Genomic DNA, 19609 nt, shown 5'->3' on the forward strand with positions numbered 1-19609 from the left:
GTAGGAAAGATATCAGACAGGATAAACAATGAGGAATATTCTATATAATATATCTCACCCACAAATCTGTAGGTTCCTACTTGTCCCTTGATTTGTTGTTATGTGGTGCTCTGACCATCAGCTTAATGTCACACTCATCTTGTCATCATTATACCTTCCCCATGATTGGAGGGATTTTGGTCGAATTTTTTTGAACATGTAGTTCTTGAACATTTCATCTGGCGGGATACATTTATGACAAGTGGTGACTAATAAGGATTTTTTTAACAGTACTTTGGATTTTGTTATACGTGTCTGTTTATCATTCTTGTGTCGAAAGTTCCAAAATATTTCACCAAACAATAGTTGTGAATGTCTCCTTTTATTTAAAACTTATTGATATTCATATTTCTTGTAATGCATTACATCAGTGTCCAAATGGTAGGTCAAGGCTGCTGGTTTAAGTTAAGTTGAAACTAGTAAAAATGGGGGATCAAAGTTCAGAAGAGCTGCTTCAAAGAAAATCAAAGACATACTTCAACAAAGACGCCTCCTAACCTAACCAACCCTTAACCTAACCTATCCTATAGCGCCGTGGCCTGGCCTAGTCTGGCCTGGACCCCCCCAATCCTAACATGACATCGTGCATTACAGAACGATGTAAGCGCAACTCCTCTCTGGTATTGGCAAATAAATGAGAGATTTTTGTCATAAATAAGAGATTCCATATGTTCTTGAAATACAGAGTTAATTTAATCAATTCATTTAGAGGGTTTTGTTACACTCGTCTCGATCTTGGAACTTGGAAATTTGTTAGGATTATGGATTAATTCGTTGTTTTATCTAAGGGTCCTCGTCCATAAAATCAGATTCATATATTGGTCCAGCATGTCTTTCTATTTATAATTTATGTTATCTGTTTTTTTGTTTGCTAATGAGTTAGTTGTAATATTACAAGGTTTGAGTTTAAGGAAACGTGGCTGGTATCCATCTTGGTTGGGTCACTACCTCGAAGCCTTTGTATATATTATTTATGCAGCCTTAATGGGTCAGAATTCCCAGATAACATTCCTTGTTATGGTCATCGTTGGTAGGTTGGGTACTCCATTGTAAGTCTGTCGTTGCCTTATCTATTGCAATTACATTTTGAGTGAATCATATGATATATGATTATGAAATATTATTACATATTTTTGTTCCGGGTCAGCTTGAATAGTGATAGTTTTTATGTTATAAACCCCATTCTGTCTAATTGCGACTTATTATAAACCCCCCAATAAATGGCTTCTTGGGTATTGCCCCGACCAAACGGTATATACATCTTCCATGGTTTAATGAAATAAGTTCTGTTTTTATTTCTATTTGCCTTTCAACAAGAGTAGAGATTCGCTAGTTTGCAAAATTACCTGCCATTGGAGGGGGGCTTATAGTAGCTTTATCAAGCTTTGTAAACAAAAGTGGCATTAAATACAAGAATTACCAGCTGCGTTCATAAAATAGTCTTTTTTTCTTTATTCACAGATATTGAAGCATTCTACTATATCTGGAGTTTCCCGAATGTAAAGGCGAGTCATCTCTTCCCAAAATTCATCCGATGGATAAATTTCGCATCACTAAGAATATTCGTGACTATTCGGTAAGTAATAGGTTGACGTTTTAGAGTACTGTACATGCAAAATAATGTAAGTGTCCTCCAAAAGCTCCGTAGTCCTCTGAATTGTAAGAAACGAAGGAACATCATTATTATGACTGCTATAGTTTATATCTAAATTACTAGATATCTTAAGAACAGTCAAAACCACAAGAGAGTTGAATTTTGACTTGAGCACTCATTCTACTTTACATTATTCAATTCTCTCTCTCTCTCTCTCTCTCTCTCTCTCCTGAAATCGCCTGAAACGTTAATTTTTGTTTAATCAATTACAATTCAGGAGCATATTCTCTCGGGCACCCCCCCACCCTCCCTCTCTCTCATTTGAATTTCCTAGACAGTATTGCGCGAGTTATTAATATGGATCTGGTACCTGCAAGTTTCAGAACTTATATTAAGCAAATTTACATGATCTCATATTTATGAGAACCTTTCTAGGCTCTAATCGTTTGCTGTAGTGTTTTTGTCTTATTAATATAGTTGATGTAAAATCAGTATTAGCTCAATAGTTTTTCAAGGTAAACTTAGGAAAAGTGAGTTATTTTACCCTTTCAGCAGAGATTACACACTGGAGCATTTGAATATTAATTTTGTTCCGCACGAGGAGTAAGTAATAACAACCCGTTAGGCCTTATTCCTCTAAAGTCTAAATCTTCTCACGTTTCACGAGTGCTTTGTGATGGTTTTACTAAAGGATTAATGCCACGGTCCATGGCCCTGAATAAGCAGTTTCGGTGGAGGTCTAAGCCGTGCCACATCCAGCGAGGCAAGAAGGATTCAGTGTCGTCATTGGTTGAAGACGCAGTTCCTGGGTTAGGCTTCTGTGCATCTATCTTCTGCAGGGATTGGTCGACTGGTCCATCGCTCAGTTGCTTTGTCGCCCAAGTGAGGTAGGAGGCATTATTTCTTTTACTGTCATCGTCATGTTTTGTAACTCTTCATCTGTTATGATTTTAGGGTATTCAAGTTTTCTGCCATGAAATAGTTAAGTTTAAGAGACTATTATACCACACACACACATACTATATATATTATATATATATATATATATCTATATATATGATATGAATATGAATATGAATATGAAATATGAATATTGAATATGAATTCTGAATATAATATGAAATATGAATATGAATTTATAATATGAATATAATATAATATAAATTATAAATGAATAAATATATAGAATATAAAGATAAATATATAAATATAAATATAAATATAAATATAAAAATAAATATAAATACTATATATAAATATAAATAAAACCTATATATAAAATATATATAATAATTGATAAAATATATAAAGCATGGTTATCGTAATATTTACGCAGAGATTAAACATATAGACAAGCTACTTTTTCAATTACCAAAGAAAACTAGCAAATTTATCCAGATCATTGGAGGGTTAAAGGTGCTCAGCCCGCACTTTGCATTTGTTTTAGCAGCATCATATCAACAAAGTTTTCTTCTAAATAACTGCAGAATAACCAAAGACACCCCGGGACCCCAGTATGTCCAGTAACAAATCCCAATTTCGAAGATAACGTTATGGAGACCATCCATCAAAGTGAAGACTAATCACGATTCTGATGGGCAGGTCGTTAAACATCGTTTGCTTAACTGTTGGACAGATAAGGATGGTTAAATGTTACTTCGTTCTACGAATGGGTTTCTTCCTATTCTAGTATTGAATTGCAAGTTTATTTTTCTCTCTAGGTTATTTCCAACAATTTTCCCTCATGAGTCAGAAAATGTATTAATTTATGATGAAATGATGATGATGATTTGATCATCTTTATTTATTTTTATTTTTCGATTGTTCAAACTTTTCTTTTATTTATTTTAGCAGGGCAGTCAAGAAGCCAATTTGAAACGGCAACTACCTGGAGGACGACAAAGTGTTCTCAGGTGCAGAAGCAGAGGGGATCGTACAACTTAAAAGCTGTTCAAGTGTTTCAAGTAATACTGAGACCAGAGATGAAGCAGCATCGAACAACTTTTGTCGTTATGTTGAAACATTTGCAGGCCTTCTCTTTCAAGAGTGATTTTTCATAGCAGCTTTCAAACATATTTTAAAATAAGGAAAGACTGAGACTTCTTAATTACCAATATGTTTATGTCACGTTCAGCTTAGAATTATTGTTCATACTTCAGTTTTTAAGAGATAAAATCGTCACATAAGTCTCACGCCCTGCAGAGGTATATACTGTACTATCATTACACATATAAGAATAATGAAAATTAACTCTAGGCTGAAGAATTGCGTGGATTATTGTGTTTGTGCCTATGAATATCAGTTTTTGTTCTTGCATCACGTATTCCTTAACATGAACACGAGTTATGGAGTTATGTATGCGGATAAAAATATTGAAAGCTTTGTCGCTGGATTGTACAATGAAGAATAGTTTAGAAGTAATACCGGTATTAAGGTATCCCATGACCCCATAGCGATAGTTTTACAGCTTTATTGGCGCATTTGTGTATACGGAATAAGTTTAGAGTTACAAGGAGTTATAAGGATTAGGATCTCTCAAAGACTTGTTAGTCCATCCTAGGAGACATTGTGTGCTCACTTATCTGTAGGAGCAGGTTATGGTCATTCACAGTGTCCTAATGATTTTGTCGCGAGAGAGAGAGAGAGAGAGAGAGAGAGAGAGAGAGAGAGAGAGAGAGAGAGAGATAGAAGAGAGTATTAGTGATAACAAAAAACGTCACGTGAAGGTCACAGCTATTTTAATTTTTTTGTCAAGTGAAAAGCAATATAAGGTGAACCGAGGAATATTTAACTGACATAGAAAGGTTGAAATGAGAGTAAAGAAATGCCAGCAATTAACCCAACAAGTCATTGACGTGTTAATGCTTTGCTTACTGTAAGTCTCTCTCTCTCTCTCTCGCCAATTTTGTGTCAATTCAGCAGCTTGTTGGTAGGGGAAAAGAATGTTCGTCTTCATTCATAGTAATACACACTGAAGTCTACTAACAGCACCGTTCCCAGATGAAATTTCACCCAAATGTTGAAACCGTTAGGGTGCAATTTTGAATGACCAAGTTGTTTTATGATTTTCAGGTCAGTTTTTCGGATCGTGTGTTTCTTTGCATACCTGAGAGTGTCTGTTTTAATGTTTGTATTCTTTGCTTAATTTTGATCATGTAGTACTGTGTTACTACTTATCTTATTGAGACAAAATTGGCGGCTTGGTACCCTACATACAGTATGACTGCATTACTATGAATTGAGTATATTTCTAGGCGGTTGAGTTTCACGAATTTTTATGCCTTCCTTTCGGCCCATATGATTTTTATAGCAATTCCTTAATTTAGCTTATTTCAGCTGGGCTGTGTCCATTGTAGCGTTGTTGCAAATTTTCAGTCAATCCTTTACGGAAGAATAATTTTGTGAATTGTATTCACGTTACCACTTCTTTTACTTTCCTCTCTGTAGACTCTGCCTTTCCTTTTTGTAACTGGAGATTATGCTCTACTATCTACTTCACATTTTCGAGCAACGTTTGTGGTATTTATTGAATATTATTTGTTAAAGATCTCTTTTCTATAATAAGGTCTTCTGCTCTGCATATCCTTGTCATTTTGTTTTTGTAATACATATTTTCCTTCAGCTTTTTGAAAAATTGTTTATACTTTTAAAAAGCACTCATTCGTTTTTCCTAACGTTAGGTTGTCCAGCTTGATCAGGTATTCTCGCTGTGTTCTTTTTGTCTTCATTAATTTTGTAAACCTTCTTTTCTGTATTGAGAATTTTACCTTCTTTTCTGTATTGAGTTTTTAGTCTTGACACCGAAGGTATGCATCGTCAGTGTTCTTTACCTGAATTTTTTTAATGTTATCCTAAGAACTATACAAACCTTTGCGCGTGTCAGTTGTGCATTTTTAGGCATAGATGGTAGTTTCCCATTTTGTCTGTCTGACAGATACCTTTGGTTCATTTTGAATTTTCTTTTCATCATTTATGTATATTATGTATATTTTAGTTAGAAGTACAGGAATATTTTCCAGATGTCCATATGTCAGTCCCATTTCTATTGATTGCAAGCAATAAGTTGAACAATCTGATAAAGAACACTTGGTTTTTACGATATAAAACAACCTATAATCAGCATTTCTCCGTTTGCTAATTATACACTCACTTTCAATGAGTTCGCCAGAATGTTTGTTAATATGGTATTTGTTGATCCTCAAGGTGGGTTTCATCTTGGTCACCACATATCTAATTTCAGTGTCTTAGTTCACAGCTAATTGTATTTATAGATAAGCATATTAACCATTTTCATTTGACTTCTGGTGTTGCTGATAATTTACGGTTTAACTTTTCCCTTTAAAGGAAGCTTGGTCAATTATTCCTAGCATAACAAGACTCCCATCCTTGAGATGCCTTGACAGAGAGAACCTGTATTATGGTGATATAAAAAAAATCATAATGAAAGTCGTTATTGTATGTATTTGGGATCAGAAGAGTCCGGGAAAGTAGCTTTAGTAGCGAAAATTGTGTTTATGGGGTCATATCCCTCGCTTTCTTCACCTTCAGTTCTACCACTTCATTGTAACATGTTCGAAGTCAAGATATTTATCTTTGTCCCTTTTTGCTTTGCTCTGCCATTATTCTATAAGTGGATGTGAAGGAAAACACTCATTCGTGATTTGTTTGGCTAATGAATAAGCAAAGAGAACAGAATAAGTAACCATTTTCATAAGTCATAACCTATAAAGTACACTCAGAACCTTAATAAGAATTTATTGTTTTAGACTGATATCATGACTTTGACCTTCCCCCATGTTTCAAGTAATGTTCCCAGCCCAACAGGATATAGGTAGAATGTAGAATATGTTAAAGGTTAATTCCATATTCTACGAAAGCCCTTTTGTTTTTGTTTTGTGTGTGTATGTGTGTGTTGTGGGAGTGTTTGGTGCGAGAGTATGAGAACATCAACATTATGCTAGCGTTTTGTGGTAGCTGTTGGGTATTGAGTACGAAAGAATGAATGAATAATTATAGACATTATACAAGAGGCTCGGCTAAAATTTGTTGTCGTGTATGTGTGTGTTTTTGTTTTTGTGTAAAGTGTTAGCTTTGAGTTTTCTTTATTTCTCTCCCTCATCCGTAAAGCATTGTTTCAAAGGATATTTGCACGCCATTAAAGACATGAAGTTTTCATAATAAAACTAATATTGTAATACTTACCTGAACACCTGAATTAGCCCTGGTCACTGACCAGCCCGAACTATATCCCCACATATTTACCCACTAAGTGGGTAATTTTAACTGTCAGCGTTACCAACGCTGCAGGTAAAATCTAGTCAAATGAGTTACCTGTGTTACCATTGGCAACGCTGCCGCAAATACCGGCCACCAGTGGCCTTCCTCCTCAATTGAATCATTCACTATCAAATTGAAGTGGGGAGGAGGGTGGGAATCATTCAGGTGTTCAGGTAAGTATTACAATATTAGTTTTATTATGAAAACTTCATATTGCAATACACTCCCTGAACACCTGAATTAGCCCGATTAACAACATTTACTCGGAGGTGGGGTCAATCTCATTCAGCCCGACCTGTCCACAGAACATACGCAGGTAACTCATAAGCAACCTAGCATGTATAAAAGCATGTATCCTCACCTAGTTATCTAACTCGGAGGTGAGGATGTTTGCAAAGAATGTGTATTTCAACATCAGTGTTGAGTCTAAGGAACTGTCTAAGTCAGAAGTACCTCCCATGTGATAAGCTATACTTCTTATTCATGGAGGTAAAAACAAATCTCCTCACCTAGTTGTCCAGCTCAGTAGGTGAGGATGTTTGCAAAGAAAGTACTTCAACGTCAGTGTTGAGTCTAAGGTACTATCTGAGTCAGAAGTACCTCCCATGTGATAAGCTATACTTCTTATTCATGGAGGCAAAAACAAAAACAAAAATCTCCTCACCTGGTTGTCCAGCTCAGTAAGTGAGGATGCTTGCATAGGAAGTACCATACCGTTGGTGTCGAGTCCTAGGTACCGCCTGAGTCTGAAGAACCTCCCATGTGGTATTCTATACCTCTCATGTATGGAGGGGAAATGGTGAACCTCCCATGTGGCTATGTAGCCTCTCATGTATGGAGGAGAAGTTGAGTGTGCAGGACCTTCAGTTCTCTACTGCTCACTGATGTAGATGACTTGTGCTGAAGAAGTAGTAGTTATTCCAACATGACCATCGGGATCTGCCTAACCTCAAGGGCCTAAGGGACAATACACTCTGTCTAAGATTGACCAACACTAGAGTTCATTAGACTATCACTGCCTTCCTAAACTTCTAACACCATAAAGTTCATTTAGACTATCACTGCCTCCCTAAACTTCTATCACCCTGAAGTTCATTTAGACTATCACTGCTTCCCTAAACTTCTAACACCCTAACTCTACCAAGCAAACTATAAAACTGAGTTACCACAACGACAGGACCCCGAGAGTAACCTCTCTGAGGAAACTGAAATTCCTTAAGGTACGGTGTTGTGAAAAACCACAACTACTCTCAAAAAACCACCTACACAAGCGCCGACAGCGAAACATTCCTCTGGAAGCCAAAGGGTACCCCTCCGCATACTTGCGCCCTTGGATTGAATAAGAACCAATTCTTATGAGTGTCCGGATAGCGCTGAGGCAATGATTTAACAATAGTTCCTCCTCTCCTTGCCAAGAACATAGCATAACCCTCAGAAATGTTAGTCTGGTATGCAAACCCCCTCGAAACCAAAGTGAAGAGGTTATGAAACAGTCCAGGCTCAGAGAAACACCCATCAACTCTCACCACATCCACACAGAGTGGCTGTGAAAGGTGTCCTCCAAATACGAGCCTCATGATACGTAACCCTTACCACACGAATCAATGAAGGAACACAATATAGAAAAACCTCAACTGACTCGTAAACCAGAAGTCGGACTCCGGCAGAGGACCTCCTACCTCATACAGAAAAATTATGCTAGCTTAAGTCCTTCCCCATAAACTGCCCGACTCGCCGAAACCAGACTACCCTACTTGATGTTTGAGAGACTGCTGGCTTGGTTGAATACAACGTATCAAACATTACTTGAATAACTGAGGTCCCTCCGGAGCCTGGAATGCGGAAAGAGAGAATGGACAAAGTCCACAATCAGTTATACTCGCTTCCTTCGCCGGAGAAACAAAAACCCACAACTAGCAAACGAGTCTCAATTCAAAGGTATCTATACTCTGTCAGATCTGTTCGGACACACCGGAACAGGAAAAAAAAAGGAGAAAAGCCGAACCCCGACAAGAGCAGCACCCAAGAACCCGGAACCTACTACGCCTGGCTGCTCGATACCAAACGACATACAAGATCCCATCATATCTGAGCCTACCGATCCGATTGCGCAACGATATACCAACAAGATGATAAACTCCTGTGCAAGTCGTACTCGACTGCGCAACCCGCACTCCCCCCAGACATCATGATGTAGCCCGTGCTGTCCGACCGCTGTCCACCCACTCACAAGAGCGAACTGTCTGTCACCAGTTCCGCAAAACCTGTAAGAGTTAGTCACTCGACTGCGCATACCCTCACTATCCAGTGACGAAAACGTTACACCTGAACCGAATATACCTTGGGCTTGGCGATGAACGCCCACCCATGCAAGTCACTCCCATACTGTTGCGCCAAACGTGTATCAACCAAGACGATGACCTAACCTTGAACCAGTCTCACTTAACTGTGAAACTCCGCACTTACCAGTGACAATGACAAGAGACCGGGACGACAATAGGCGAGCCACACACTTAAGAGCGAAGAGGTCGCAAAACACGATCCAACTAATTCCCGTTACCAATACTAAACCTAGACTGGAGTCCGGAGCAAGCGAGGGAAAGAAGTACCCCCAATAGACACGGAATCAAAGTCGAACCCACCTTGAAAACCCTTTAAGGCGGAACCGAAAAACAGCAGGAAAAGGTTGAGAAAATAAGGAGAGAGAAAAGTCACTACGAGTAACCCACAGGAACACCTAGCGCTGACATTGTGCAGGTGGAGAACCAACTGCGGTACAGTGCTTTAATAACGGGTTACGAACTACGGAACCAATGGGAGCCGCAGAAGGAATTACCAGCTACCCTAAGAAAGGGGGCCGAGGGCACAAAAGGTGCTAATTATGATGCAGACAACTGCGAACGGCCGTAGCCGCCCCAGCAATTACCGCGGTAAGCACGTTACGTCTCACACTCCTAAGGTATATAAATGGGAACGAAAAAGTAAGATTACTAACTACCCTAAGAAAGGAGTGGGTAGGTGACAACCGGTATCGATACAGTCAACGATGGCGCAGGTGAATCTCCAACTGCCGTAGCCTCCTCAAGAACTACGGAGGACACATTACGTCTCAAAACAAGTAAGGATGAAAATACGGAGTTGCGGAACCGCCTTGAAGCATCAACATCAGCAGCCTGAGAACTACAGGACCCGTGGAAGGTGCTACGAAGGCAACCCCTCCAAATTATTTCCTTTAACCCGGAGAGAGAGAGAGAGAGAGAGAGAGAGAGAGAGAGAGAGAGAGAGCGAGAGATTGAAATCATCTCCAAATTTCAGGTTGAAACAATGAAACTGGCTCTACTGTGATATTGGTAAATAACAGGATGAGCGAGAAGACTCCAAAGCGACATCCGAAGAATGAGCAGCTGAAGAAGGTTGTGTAGAGACTTATAAGTTTTAACAGAAAACTGGGCGAGAGAAAACTAGACCGACTCTGTTCCCCATGATAATCTGAGAAACATTAGAAAATCAGGAATTATTCAAGACGTGGTCGTGAATACAGTCCGTATCGAAGCTACCGTAATTGACTTGCGTTAATTCGATTTACGATGGGGTGGGGTTAGTATTTAAAATCGGAACTACATTGCAAATAAGTCTTCCTATATCTCTCGCGCAGCTGGCGTAGCCAGCATCGTGCATCAGACAGCGAGATTGTAAGGTTTAAAATAGAATTTAGGCCAAAGGACGAATATTGGGAACTATGAGGTCATTCAGCGCTGAAGGGAAATTAACGGAAAAAAAGTTTGAAAAGGTGTAACAGGAAGAAAAACCTCTCTGTTGCACAATGAGTCAATTGTTAGGAGAGGGTGGAAAAACAGCATGAGTAGAGAAAAAAAAATGAAATCAGGAAAGTAAGAGAGAGAGAGAGAGAGAGAGAGAGAGAGAGAGAGAGAGAGAGAGAGAGAATTACAACCGTCTAACATCTCCACCTCCATAAATTTGCACCCTCTTCCAAGTTAAAAGGTATTAATGATAATATACACGGTATAACTGCGTACAGCTATGAACAACCGAACGAGAACTTGTTGCTAATACGATCGAATCCTATAGCAACATCACTTTATTGTATTGATCGGCGTGCGAAAGTAATCGAATCCGATAACAACGTCTGTTTATTGTATTACGTGTATCAGCAACCTAGATAGAGGTCCCAAGCTTTTGTATGAATTCAAACGCAGCCGTGGTAAAAGAAAGTAATAGCATGAAAGAGCTCGTTTACTGTTGTTTCACACCGATAAAGATTAATCAAGTGTAAGGTTCGTAATACCTATGAATAAGAGTGAAAAACGAACGGAATCGCTAAATTTACGCGTCTAAGCTGAGGGGAAAAACTAGCTTCCAATGAGACGTATTAGTCAAATTTTGGCCTTAAATTACATCGTAAGACGAACAGCATGACTTTGTTTCAGAAGTATCCAGATACTCATTATGGTAACTAGGAACAAAACATTAGCCAAGACCAAGTGATATGGTTGAATCTGGAGCCAAGGAAATAGACTAGCCGGCATCATTGTCTGTCTAAGCCACGCCTCCTTACAACAGTGCTGTTTTGACAAGCTTGTGTAATTGTAATTTAATTGAAAAGTAATAAATTACATATTTCAATTTAATTGAAAATTAATAAATTACATATTTTAAGGTAATTAAATTAACTAAGCCAAAATTAATTTCAGTTGTCACTGTAATTTGATAATACAACTGGTAATTCTTTTGTAACTGTAATTGACATAAGCACAATGTAATTACTGACGGCCATTGTCTGTTAAACATATGAAGACGTCATACAAGAATTCCTTATAGTATCTGACATCTAATTATATGCCACAAGATACCAGTATTGACTACGTTATATGTCCAACATAGTTGAAAACACGTTTCCTTCAAGAAAAACACGTCTCCTTCAAGACGACAAACCTGAAGAGTTGTTACGTTAGTTACGCTAGCCAATCATTACACGAATGAGGTGGATACGGCGACGCAAACCCGTATTCGCCATCAGCTGATTCCAGAGCGTGAATGACTGCCGAGTTAGTATTTGTACTACGCTAATATGATGATACATACCTACAATACAAATAATGCTTTAGTCGGACAGAATCTGATCTTCATTCTGTTCGATTACATTCATATTGAATTATATTAAGATCGGATTCTCGTTCGTTTCAATTACACCTGTACTGAATTATCCGTAGTCAGAATGCCTGAGCCTAAAGCGTTAGCCACTATAAAAATCACTCTACCGTTATGTAGTACAGCGAATACTTTTGGCTAGGCTAGGATACTGTACAGTCATACGATACATCATCGTGAACACTAGGCTAGTTAATTTTATTCGATTTCTCTACATAACGAATTGTCGTACATCGATATGCGTTGAACAGAGAATTAGTTGATATTAAAAATTACGCTATCGTATAAGTTGAGGAAAGTAACCTTAAAGACGAAGGATAAGTATTCAACCCTTCAGAACCCGACAGACCCGAAACCAGATCTGAACGGCCAACAATGGCCTAAAAGATTCTGACGCAAGGAACTCCAAGCAAGAAACACCCAAGAGGCTCTAAGGATACTGTCCCTCTATAAACTACTACTTATAATAGAAAACCGACCGGAAGAAGCCTGCACTTCTCTTCCTAAACACTATTTAGCCTATTATCCCTACTCGTCTGTATCTGACCTAAATTTTCATCATCCTGAGAACTTACAAATCGAGGGGAGGGGAAATCTGCTGCCAACACTGCCTGCTCCGCGCCGGGGGGGGCCGGCAGAACCTACCCACTCGGAGGCTTGCGGTTCTCCATTACCCCCAGCACCCGTTAGGGCTGGTTCTGGAACAGCAGGGGGGCTGAAAAAGAACGATTAGAATTCACTATACTACTAGTACCACTATCTTTATTTTGGTTAAATTATTCGTCAGGCTAGAAATATGCTTAACATACTAGATGATGACCTGTCCACTAATTCTGGAATAACTAACTAATGTTTCGTTGTCTCCTGACCAAGACAAACATCTCTGACTAGTATTGCACTAAACCTTCCTACACGAAATAACGAAAAAGAACGTCGATCATGTATGCGGGTACTCATCCTACATATCCAGCAGTAGAAGGCTCGATCGTCGAACTGTAGATGAAGTAGAAGCAGAGGCGTTTGCAGTCGGCGACAACGTTATTTTAGAGCCGATGAGCACCAATATATCCAGCAGTAGAAGGCTCGATCGTCGAGGCGTTTGTAGAAGGCGATGACGTTTATTTCCTAACTTATCCACAGCGAGTACAAAGTAGCTATCCAAAGTGAAACGGGAAAATTCGTTGTTTGTAACCAAGATGCGAAAACTCTTTGAGTGGGGTCGGGCTAAATGACCAAAAGTTCGCCTGATGTGGGACTGATCCGCACAGCAAGGCGAACAAAAAACAATTGAGGAGGAAGGCCACTGGTGGCCGGTATTTGCGGCAGCGTTGCCAATGGTAACACAGGTAACTCATTTGACTAGATTTTACCTGCAGCGTTGGTAACGCTGACAGTTAAAATTACCCACTTAGTGGGTAAATATGTGGGGATATAGTTCGGGCTGGTCAGTGACCAGGGCTAATTCAGGTGTTCAGGGAGTGTATTGCAATATATTATTTACAAATATTCATACTCGACTGATTACTCTTTGTAAGTTTGAGTTCTATTCTGTCATCCAAGACTTGACTTTCTGAATGATTCCTATGTAAGTATTGTGCTAAGGATTATATCTATCAAAGTTATTTACTTGTAAAATAATAGTTACTTGATGCTGTCCTGGAACATCAGAAAATTTAACACTAAAACGACCCATCCTTTGGATAAGGCACAGTTAAATACCTATTAAATTTTAGTGCAATTCTGTCTTAGGAATTGTAGCGTTACCCCAGTAGTTCCCTGTAACGAACCTTTGAAACAATGTTGATCTCCATATATATGTGAATAAGATATGCTGTCTCCTTTGTTGCATATATGCAGGATATAATTCACACCGATCAATAACCGCTGTTCATATTACCCTTATATCTCTGTTGTGTTATAATGGTTCACATTGCTTTCTTGGCATCTTTCTGTTCTTGATGTATACAGTTTATAAACTGTTTGAATACTTTTCCTTGTTGCTTAAAGATTTCGATCAGAACCTGATGCCCGTTTTCTAATGATTTTGTATTTATTTTTTTATCTTTTATTAGAAAAATACATTAAGAGCAGATTTACAGTTATGTCCGGGTGGATATTCTTAGAATGTATAATATAGTATATTACAATTTATAGAGACCAGGGGGATTCTGTTTAGACGGTAGCTTTGACCTCCTTTGTTCTCTGGAGGTGAATCAGTAATGTTGTTTCCTTCCCACCTCAGGGAGTAGGATTCTTTATTCTTGACTTGTCCATTTAAATACAAGAGGTCTATGCTTAGGTTTATTTGTTCCTTGTTTCTTGTATGCAAAGCTCGTGGATGCTTCCCTCTCCGCCACTGCCTCCAGAGAATTTCCATTTCTCTCAGAAATGCACTGTTTTCTATTATGCACCTGCCTTATGGAAAGCATTTCGTCCCCCTATTCACTAAGGAGATTGGAGAATTAAGTTGTTGTCCTCAAAACAATAAATGTTAAGGACTATAGTTGTATCATTTTGGTCTTCGCTTCCAGTGAATTATTAATTCGTTACACCAACCTAGGGGACCAGAAGGTTTTGACTTATATTCTAATGTTTTTTTTTTTTTCAATTATAAACCATAATATTTGGTTGCCCTTTTAACCTCACCGAGGTCTTACGGCTTCTTTGTTGTGATGATTCACTATGAGATTCAGAGCCTCTGTAACACGGTTTTTTTCGCAATAACTCTTTATCTCTGCATTTCATAATATAACGCTTATTCAGAATACACATTATATCTACACATAAATTTTGACTGTATTTTGCATTACGTAGGTTGAAAAATTTTGGTACTTATAATGTAAAAGTGACTTTTTTTGAAGACGGGCCAACTTACTCAGAGAAAAGGTTTCGAACGCACTCGTTACGTAACTTATGACGGCATTTCTTCCCTCTTTCTCGATGGATGATTGGCTATACGTAACGAAGGCTATACCTCTGGCAACAATGATATACAAATTTAAATACAAGCAAAGCATTACATCTTTATGAACTCTGAAATCTCTCCACTGATAACAAAATATGTTCATAAATACAAAAACACTTCTATTATTAATCTAACTCCCAAAATAAGTGTCCTAAGAAATTACAGTCTACTTTATAGGTCACAATCAGATTGACAAGATGTAGGGAATAATTGGTAATTTTCCAAGACATAGTAGACAAGCTTGATTTGATAACTGCTATAGCCAATGTCAAGCAATTTTTATTTATTGGCTATCTACCTATTTACTGTAAAAGAAAATAGCCGGTACCGTATTTTGGCTTTAAACCTTCACCAATAATTATCGTCACAATGATGACTACATGAGGCTCCACCCACTTTGGCCTCGTTATAATTCAGGATAACACTGAAGGCTATCATGGGCATTGTTTTATTAGAAAATTTAACTTCTGGGTATAAAAATTCATTTCTCGAATTCTCGAGCAGTTGTAAGAAGTGCTAAATGATCCTCAAGGATCCCAGCAGTTGGCCTAAACGTTTAATTCATGTATATTACTGCTATACTGCTGCGGCACTACTGCTGTAAGTGTTACATAATATAAAAATATGGAATGTTATTCCATATATAAATATTTACACTGATTCTGTCAAAAAAGTAATAAAATATTTATATTCATTCTGTCAAAAAAAAGTAATAAAATATTTACATTCATTCTGTCAAATAAAAAAGTAATGAAATATTTAAATTGATTCTGTCAAAAAAGTAATGAAATATTTAAATTGATTCTGTCAAAAAAGTGATAACATATTTACATTGATTCTGTCAAAAAATGTATAAAAAATAAATAAATAAATAAAAAAATCTGATTTAACTTAATTACTTATCTGAATGGACATCGCCACAATTAGTATGAATGGTATGTGTAAAAATAAAGTTCTGAAATAAAATAACGATGATAAAAACTGTCTACTGTAATAACAAAACGAAAACTGACGTTAAAATTTCAAAACGAAGTTAAAGATGGTGGTCAAATAACCCTCACATTCTCTGTCGTAATGAAAAGCAGATAAAATGCTTTGACGAAACCTTCACTATTCCCAGTTTCTGGTATTTGGCGTCGTTGGTCCCAAATTACCAGAGATGTTGCGAACTGTGATGGCTATCAATCACTTGGTTCCACTTCGCCTGTCAAATTCCAGAGAGAGAGAGCGGCGACTGGAAGCGTTTGATAAACACACTCTGCAACTCGGAGAAGGCGGTCTCTCTCTCTCTCTCTCTCTCTCTCTCTCTCTCTCTCTCTCTCTCTCTCTCGTCTGAAGTAGTTGATCAAGAATAAGGTATTTATGCTTTAAAATAATGTTCCACAAGTGGTGACCAGGAAAGCAATATGCAATTTTTTTAATATATTTGCTCCCCATTTTTTTTCTAATGAATGAGTTTCCTAATACCACACAAAGGGGCAATGCTGTCAATAAACACTGACGGATCAAAATTGACTAATACATTACAAGGACATCAATACACGTGCAAGCACATACACACCTATCCCAATATTTTTATTATCTTTAAAATTACAGCATCAAGGCAATCATCTCTACTTCATTGAAAACATCTCCAGTATTATTTCACACCCTTACACTGAAGTATCAGCAAGTTCTCGAATACTTCGACAAACAACTGCACCAATCAACCGTCTTTCTTTTTCTCACTTTCCTACCTTCTGGATATTCAAGACTTTCCGTGACAATATTTTTCAACGTATTTTGTTTGTTTGTTTGTTTGTTTGTATGTTGTTTTAACGTTGCATGGAACCAGTGGTTATTCAGAAACGGGACCAACGGCTTTACGTGACTTCCGAACCACGTCGGGAGTGAACTTCTATCACCAGATATACACATCTCTCACACCTCAGTGGAATGTAGTTTCTGAGACATCATCAAATACCTATATATTTTTTGGAAAGGACTAACTTACGAATTTTACAACTACTGACACTTTGACCTTCAAAAGATAAAAAAAAAAAAAATAGATAAAATAACCACGCTAAGCGAACACAGGCATTATGTTAAGTTATGCAAATTGTTTAATGAGCCGGAATGCTAATTGATGATGCGTTTTACTAAAGGGGTCACGGTTTAAATTAAATGAAGAGATAAAACCAGGCTGAATCCTCTGTAGAATTTGTACATTAATACATAAATCAAATCGTGCTATGAAATGCGGCTAAAAATACTAAAAAACCTTATTAGGCAGTCGGTAGGATTTGCATCTGTAATCAAATTACAATTACACGCGCGTGAAGTTTTTAAGTTCCTGGATAATCAGAAGTTTAGAGAAGTTATATAATGGCAATCTGCTCCAAAGACTAAAGGCCAGTGTATTTTGTTATTACTGAAGGTGTATAACAATCCTGAGCCTTCATTAACAATACGCCAGTGTATTTTGGTATTAATGAAGGTGTAAAATAATCGACAGTGTATATCCATGTATACTATTCAATCTTTTCTATATACTTTATATTTAGTGCTTTACCTAGTGCCAGTTCCTCGTTCAACGAGTGGTTTACGTGCCCGCCTACCGATTCGGTAGTCCCAAGTTCGATTCCCCGCTCTGCCAAAGTGGAATGAGAGGACTTTGTTTCTGGTGATTAGAAATTCACTTCTCGATATAATGTGGCTCGGATCCCACAAGAAGCTGTAGGTCCCGTTGATAGGTATAATCAATTGGTTCCTAGCCACGTAAAAATATCTAATCCTTCCGGTCAACCCTATGAGAGCAATTAATCAGCTCAGTGGCCTGGTTAAACTAAGATATGATGAACTTTTTACCTAGTGCCTATACCCATTACCACTGTAGAGATGAGGTTAAGGAGGAACTCATCATCAAAGTATTACATAGGGTTTACAGATCTAGTTTCCAATAAGTAGCCCAACGCAAGATCGTGAAGTATAAATATCTCATGGAAAAATAATTCAAACGTTATTTGCTGCTTCTTGCTCTTCATGATCTAATTTTGAACAATACAAAGTGCAAAGAACTGTTCGTTTGTCTAAAGAGCATTCCAGCCAATAGTTAATTATCCACTTCGTCCTCGACTTCAAACGCCATCCCAGAATGAGTCATCACTATTTCATAGTTTAAAGTCCACAGCCTTGATGCCTTTCTGCTTGGGAATTAATTTCATCAAATCTCATCTTCTTACCTTAGTGAAGATCAACTTCACCTCTTTGACATGCGTGGAATTATGTTGGATTATGAAGCATTCCTTAAGCAAAGTTGCATCGCCTGCTCTCATAAATTCAAAATTAAATCCCCAAATGCCCTTAGCCTAATTTGCAACGAAAACTGAAAATGCAGTTCAAAGTTTCGTGAATATAAATGCATATAACTCAGTCATCATAGAGTATCTTTGTGAGTCTGATTCCACGAATAGAAAAATGTAAACTTTTGCGACCATAGAGAGAGAGAGAGAGAGAGAGAGAGAGAGAGAGAGAGAGAGAGAGAGAGAGAGAGAGATACTGCACCACCAACGGTAAACCCAAAGAACAATACATCTAAAACAAAGGCCAACCTCCCATGAAAAATACGACGAAAAGTCTCTTTCTGCATAATACGAGTTTACGTTTCAGAGCATTCATCAAAGGTTTGTATCAAACGATCACGATGGTAACCAACAGATGCAGGAGAGAGAGAGAGAGAGAGAGAGAGAGAGAGAGAGAGAGAGAGAGAGAGGGGGGGGGGGGCGGTTAATGATATGCTGGCAAGCATTGATTCAGGAGGAGAGCGCTAAAAGAGCAGTTTTTCCATTTCATAATGTATTCGAATAATGGAAGACTTCAAGGACACGGGGGACATAAAGTATCAAGAAATATTAAGGCACAATAGAAACGCACGAAAGGATGGAAAGAGATAAAAAATTAGACCTCTGAGCTCATGAGAAGAGTATTAAAACCAAAAACAAAAAGTTCATTTTACTGCTGTCATTATGCCAACGCTTTGTCGACAGCCTTGGAGATACAGAGAACAATGATAATAGTTTCTCAAAAGGCCACAGATGACTTAACATCAATAAGAACTAAGGAGAAGTTCCAACTGCAAGTCATCCTCTGGTGTGAGGGATATAAAGGGGCCAAGTTAAGTCTTCACACTCTCAAATATTAAGCTGGAAGGAAACTACTACTGTTACATTTACTTAACTACCTAAGCTTCATAACTGCTTTTGTCTTACATGTTATCGCAGGTCCAAAAGGACTTGTATCCGTGCATATAGTGGTTAGTGACATTTTTGTTCTTAGGAAAAAATAAACAATTAGAATAAAAAAATACTATCACTATCACATTTACTTTACCTAAGCTTCATAATTGTTTTTTGTCTTACAATATATAAGCATGTTATCGCAGTGTCCAAAAGGACTTGTATCCTTGCATAGGGGTTAGTGAAATTTTTGTTTTTTGAAAAAGAGAAAAAAAATAATGATTCATTTACAGTATTTGTCCTCGTTTCGTCTCCATTGTCTCTACTTATACTCGTCTTTTCCTGTTACCA

General features: G+C 37.9%; 1 long non-coding RNA gene across 1 annotated transcript in view; it reads left to right on the forward strand.

Moving 5' to 3' along the window:
• LOC135212626 (uncharacterized) overlaps window positions 1-4076 on the forward strand; it is a 98585-nt gene extending 94509 nt beyond the window's left edge. The window contains exons 2-4 of the long non-coding RNA XR_010313947.1: window positions 1501-1615; window positions 2325-2520; window positions 3485-4076. This is a non-coding gene — a long non-coding RNA (uncharacterized LOC135212626). The remainder of the gene's footprint in view (window positions 1-1500; window positions 1616-2324; window positions 2521-3484) is intronic.
• Window positions 4077-19609: the final 15533 nt, after the last annotated feature.

This window comes from Macrobrachium nipponense, chromosome 19 (assembly GCF_015104395.2).
Source record: "Macrobrachium nipponense isolate FS-2020 chromosome 19, ASM1510439v2, whole genome shotgun sequence".
Classification (NCBI taxonomy): domain Eukaryota; kingdom Metazoa; phylum Arthropoda; class Malacostraca; order Decapoda; family Palaemonidae; genus Macrobrachium; species Macrobrachium nipponense.